General features: G+C 36.4%; 1 pseudogene; it reads left to right on the plus strand.

Moving 5' to 3' along the window:
- The first annotated feature begins 4,417 nt into the window (after positions 1-4,417).
- Positions 4,418-6,075, plus strand: part of LOC102860742 — a 7,047-nt pseudogene continuing 5,389 nt past the window's right edge.

Below are 6,075 nucleotides of genomic sequence, written 5' to 3' on the forward strand. Positions count from 1 at the left end.
TGTTAAATTTTGCTATTCTGTCTGGGGTGAGATGATATCTCATAGTTGTTGTAAGAATGTTTTATTGTTGTTGTTGTTAAGTGTTGTCTAGTCGTAGATGACTTCTAGCTACCCTATGAAAGAAAGACCTGAACAAAAGTATAACTTTCATCGTTTCTACAAATTCATAGGGTTTCCAGAGGCAAGGTATTTCTGAAGTGGATGACACTCCTGCTTCCAAGCTTGTTTACATGGAATTGTAACATTATCAGTCATGGAGCAAAACCTTTTAAATTTTTCTTGTGATAAGTCAGATTTCATACTAAATATTTGTAACAAAGCAAATGCTATTTCAAGATATGAGGGAGGTATGGATACAAACTGGAATTCACCCTGAGGCAGTAAGGCAATCCTTAAATGTTTACAGGAGTAAGTACTAAGGTAAACCTTAAGCATTTATTGGATTCTTACATTGTATTTGCTAACCCCTTCCTCCTGAGGCAAGCATAAGATTTTCAATAGAAAGAGCTTAGCTTCATTCGCATTGAATTCTCTTTGTGATTTGCTCCCTGGCAATTTTCTATAAAGGCACAGTAAAGCTGAGACAAGTGCGTCAGAGAACTGTTTGCCTCCTGCTTTACTTCTGCTTACTTATACATTCTGGGTGTTCTGTCTTGTTATTAACATACTTATTAAGATATCCATTTTTAAAGTATATTTCTGCAAACCTCCTTAATGTAATATTTCCACTTTTTAACTCTTAAAATTGTTACCCATAATTTTCTTACTAGTATTTCTTTTAAGTTGTATCTCTAAAACCACTGGCAGGCAGCCAGATCAATGTTTTATTGCTTTCACATAATTTTCTTTTAAGGTAACAACATTTTTTCTATACTTTAAAAACTGTTGAATTTAGAGACAGTTTAAGTAAGTAGGCTATTTCTATTACAGTGAGTAATACAGCTCTGGTGACCTAGTGGTAAGAAACTGTGATGTATTCCTGAAAGCATAGGGTTTGGATCCACCAGCTGCTCCACAGGAGAAAGATGGGTAATCTCCTACTGTAGATTAACTGCCTCTGAAAACCAACTGAAGGACAGCTATGGGTTTGTTCTGACTCAACAGTACACAACAAAAACATGTTCAGATTGTAATGATCTCAACTCTTCCAAACATCAGGTAAATTTCACCATCAGTGAAGAAAAGTTTATGTTTACATTTAGTGAAAAAGCCAAAACTTATTTCTGAAATAACTCGTAATAAATGTAGTATATTTTAGAGTGTAAGTAAGGATTTTTACTTACATTTTACTTCTATGATTTAAGTAAATATCTTTTACTTAAATTCTTAAGTAATTTTTTAAATTTAAATTTTATAATTGAAGTAAATATCTTTTACTTAAATTCTCTTTCTTTTACCTAATTGTAGACAAAGTGGTTCTTGGTTGAAGAGAAAGATGTCCCTGATTGAACACATAATACAAACCTTAATCTGTGCTTGTAGAGCAGTTTCCCATTGGAAGCAGTACAGACACAAAGCTGGCTTGCCCTCTGTCAGTGTCTTGGAAATGAGCTTGAGAAAGGTTGCATCTAACTCCACGCATCCATACCTAAGATTCTTTAATGGTGATTATAGAGGCACAAATAATGTTCTTTTGACTTTTTCAATATAACTTTGCTATTTCAACCTGAGATTTATTTACTTAATAGTAATAGTACAGCTCATTGGATAGATGAAAATAGTCAATACAGAAAAACCTAACGATGAAAATTAAAATCTCATGTAACATTTAGACACTGAACTGCAATATGTCATATTTGGTAGCTAAATCTATTATATACTTCATGCTTCTAAAAAAGTTAAAATATTGAGAGCTAAAAATTATTTTTTCTGCAAATTCTTGAATAATTTTTTAAGATAAAGTTCCACAAATATAGCTGTTAGATCAAACAGTGCTCCTGTTTTGAAGCTATACTTTTTTTTGCTTTAATTATTTATAAAAGGACTTGTTTCAGCAACATGCCTCATGGAGAATTGAAGGGCAATTATCAAGTATATTAATATTGCCATTTTACATTGCTAATTAATTACTTGGGTAGATTTTTCTTTTTTGGAATAGAAGCAAATTAAGGAAATCAACGCATGCTGTGTAACTTTCCACAGTGAGCTTCTGCATATGCCATCGGGAGACAGGAAGAAATGGAACAAGTTCTTACCCTAGAGGAGGGTTATCTTTTTGGTTTTGTTTTTCTTCTTGTTTTTTTGTCTTTAAAGACATGCTCGTGTACAATGATTCCAGAACATTTATAAAATAGATACATAACAAAGGAAAGTGAAAAAGAAAACAAAATAAATTTGTAAACTAGATATATATCTATCCCTCATAGAAACTCAGCATTTCAAAATCATATCTAGTTTTTGCTTTCATTTGTAGGTAACCATTTGTTTTCGCCTGTCCTACCATGTTTAGATCAAGATTGTTTTGATATGGAGAATGGAGACATTACCTTATTTCCCTTCTTAGAAGAGAATAAAGGCTAAGACTCCAAGGTAATTCTCTTAGTTATCTGGAATACTAGCTGCATACTTTTTATGAGTTGCCATCAAGTTCACTCAGACTCAAAGAAACTTTAAGTACAACAGAATGAAACATTGCTTAGTCCTGCACTATCATCACAATTGTTCATCGCAACGAACAATTTGTTGTGCCAATCCATTTCATTGAGAAGTCCTGACCTCCCTTTGTTCTACTTTAGCAAACATGATGACTTTTTCTAGTAGTGGTCTCTTTTCTTGTAGGTCATAAATCAAGTGAGTGAGATAATGTTTTGTTGAGATTCATAAGGTTTTCAGGAGACATTTTTTGCAGATTCCTGATCTATGCTGTTCTGGAAGCTCTGCTGAAACCTATCTTCTACGGGTGTCTTGCTGGTGTTTGAAACTTTGGTACCATTGTTGTTGTTGCTGTTGTTATTAGGAGTCATCAAGTCAAGTATGACTCATAATGACCCTATGAACAACTGGTCTGAACCCTGTTCTATTCTGTGCCATCTTTAAACTTCCTGAAACGCTAACACCCATTGCAGCAGTCACTGTATCGATCCACCTGGTCAAGGGTCTTCCTCTCCTTTGCCGACCCTACACTTTTCCTAACATCCTGTCCTTCTCCAAGTAATAGCCCCTTCTAGCAACATGCCCAATGTATATCAGGTGAAGCCTTATCTCTCTTTCCCCTAAAGAGCACTCTGGCTGCACCCTATCCAAGATATGTTTGTTCTTCTGGCAATCCATAGGATGTTTAGAGCTTTTCTCCAAAACCACAGCTCAAAGGCATCAATTTTTTCCTGTCATCCCTTTTCATTATTCTGCTCTCAAATGCCTAACAAATGATCAGAAACACCATGATCTTACTCAGATGCATCTTAGTCCTCAAACTGACATCATTATTCCTCAACAATTTGGAGAGGTCCCTAACTACACACTTTTCCAGTGCAATGTGTCTCCTTATACTGCTGGTAACAAGGGTGTTAGTTGTGGATCCAAATAAATAGAGTTGTTGACAATTCCAATCTCATCTTCATTCATCATGATGTTGTTTACTGGTCCAGTGGTAAAAATCTTTGTTTTCTTGACATTGAGTAGCAGTCCATATTGAAGGCTACTTTCCTTGATCCTCTACAAGTGCTTCAAGGCCTCTCCACTTTCAGCAAGAAAGATCGTGTCATCTGCATAATGCAGGTTATTGGTGAGTTTCCTTCTGATTCTGATACCACATACATTCTTCCTCATAGAGTTCAGCTTCTGGAATAATTTACTCAGCATAGAGATTGAATAGATATGAAGAGAGAATACAGCTCTGAGCCACACCCTTCTTAATTTTAAACCACACAGTGTTCCTTAGCTCTGTTCATACAACAGCCTCCTGGTCCAGGTATAGGTTTCTCATGAGCACAATTAAGTGCTCTGAGACTTCCATTTTTCTCAATGTCAGCCACAACCTGTTGTGATCCACAGAGTTAAATGGCTTTGTATAGTTAATAAAGCACAAATAGGCATTCTTTAGGTATTCTTCACTTCCAACCAGGATCCATGTGACATCAGCAGTGATATTCCTGGTGCCACAGCCTCTTCGAAATTCTGCTTGAACTTCTGTCAGCTCCCTATTTATGAACTGTTCTAGCCATTTTTTAATGATATTCAACAGTATTTTTCTTGCATGAGATATTAATGATAGTGTTTAGTAGTTTCTGCATTCTTTCGGATCATCTCTCTTGGGAATGGGAACAAATATGGACCTTTTCCAATCCATTGGCTGGCTGGACACTTGTCCTCCAAATTTCCTGGCATAGACTGGTGAGTGCATCCAAGACTACATCATATGGCTTCCACAATATGACAAATCAACAAAAGTAGTGGAGTATGTGATATTTATGTGCAAATGAGGTAAATTGTTACCTGAATTGTATTTTATATGGTTTAAGTCGGTCATGTAAAATGAGTGAAGGAGAACATTGTTTCTATAGCATCCACAAGCCTATGTATTCCAATTATAAATGACAACATGCTAAACTCTAGAAGCAGATGTTTGTATGGTAAAGAGTGCTATTATGTTAGCATTACCACTGCTTCAATAACCATGTGAGAAAAGGAGTAAGCACGCTCTAATTCTTTAGTCTAGTGATAAGAACTTAGTGTCCATCTCTGGTGTCTAGAACGAGAGCAGAACATGGATAAATAAATGGAGTGTGTAAATGTGGTATAGATTGTAATGCATTACCAAGAGCCTTAGCTCTGTAATTTCCATGGATACCAGCCCGCTCTCCCTTTGAAGTCGTTGTAGGTAGATGCCATCGAGTTGATGAAGAGCTGACCTGAAATGTGCCGTCTCCTGTGCCATCCTTATTATCTCTGACACACTAGAGTCAATTGCTAAGATTACTACACCAATACTTCTCATTGGAGATCTTCCTCTCTTTTGCTGATTTTTTATCTTTCCAAGCATAATGTCTTTTCCAAGGAACATGTCTTTTTGACATGTCCAAAGTGAGAGACAAACCTTTATCATCTTTGCTTACACAGTATTGGCTCCTAACTGTAAGGTCAAAGGCTAGAGGCTACCAAGAGGCAATTTTGAAGAAAGGTCAGATTATTTCTGAAAGAATAAACGTTAAAGTCCTGTGAAGCATAGTTCAATTCTGATATTCATGGCTTTGCAGGCATCAGAATCAAAGACGACAACAGAAAACAAGCAAATCAATACAAATAAACATGAACTGATAACAATGAGTACCTCTTTTAAAAATGTGTTTAAAGTACTATGCTTTGGTGGTTACATACCATCAAGTTAACTACGACTCAGAGTGATCCTATGGTAACATACCTAGACTGCCTATCCAATGTTGTTCATAACACCACTGTTGTCATACTTTAACTCATTGCTACAGTCACTGTGTCAATCCATCTTTTTGAGGATCTTCTTCCGTTTTGCCAACCCTCTAACTTTCCCAACATGATGTCTCTTTTAAATGAGTGGTTCCTCCTGAAAAAAAAAATCATCAAAGTCAGTGAAAAAAAGTTTCACCATCCTTGCCTCTAAATAGCACTCTGGTTGCACTTCCTATATTAATATTAAAATATGTTGAGTTGTTGTTATGTGTCATCGATTCTCTTTCAACTCATAGCAAGCCCGTGCACAATAGCTCTGGATTGTACTCTATTCTAAGCCAGTCTCACTGTCTCCGATATACTCAATCCCATTATCACAGTCACTGTGTCAATTCTTTCCACCCTTTCAGGCATGATGTCCTTCTCTAAAGATTGGCCCCTCCTGGTAACATGCCCAAAGTATGTGAGATGAAGTTTCAAAATCTTTGCTTCTATGGAGTAACTTGGTTTCACCCTCTCCAGGACAGACTTATTTGTTCTCTTGGCAGTTCATGGAGCTCAATACTATTCTCCAGCACCACAACTCAAAAGCATCAGTCCTTCTGTCATTCTTAGTCATTGTCCAGTTCTCTGATGCATAGCAAGTAATTGCTAAGATCATGGCCTGGATCAGGCACACATAGTCTCTAGACTGGCATCATTGCTCTTTAG

This window comes from Elephantulus edwardii, unplaced genomic scaffold (genome assembly GCF_000299155.1).
Source record: "Elephantulus edwardii isolate Elephantulus edwardi_28Jun2011 unplaced genomic scaffold, EleEdw1.0 scaffold00034, whole genome shotgun sequence".
In the NCBI taxonomy this organism is placed as follows: domain Eukaryota; kingdom Metazoa; phylum Chordata; class Mammalia; order Macroscelidea; family Macroscelididae; genus Elephantulus; species Elephantulus edwardii.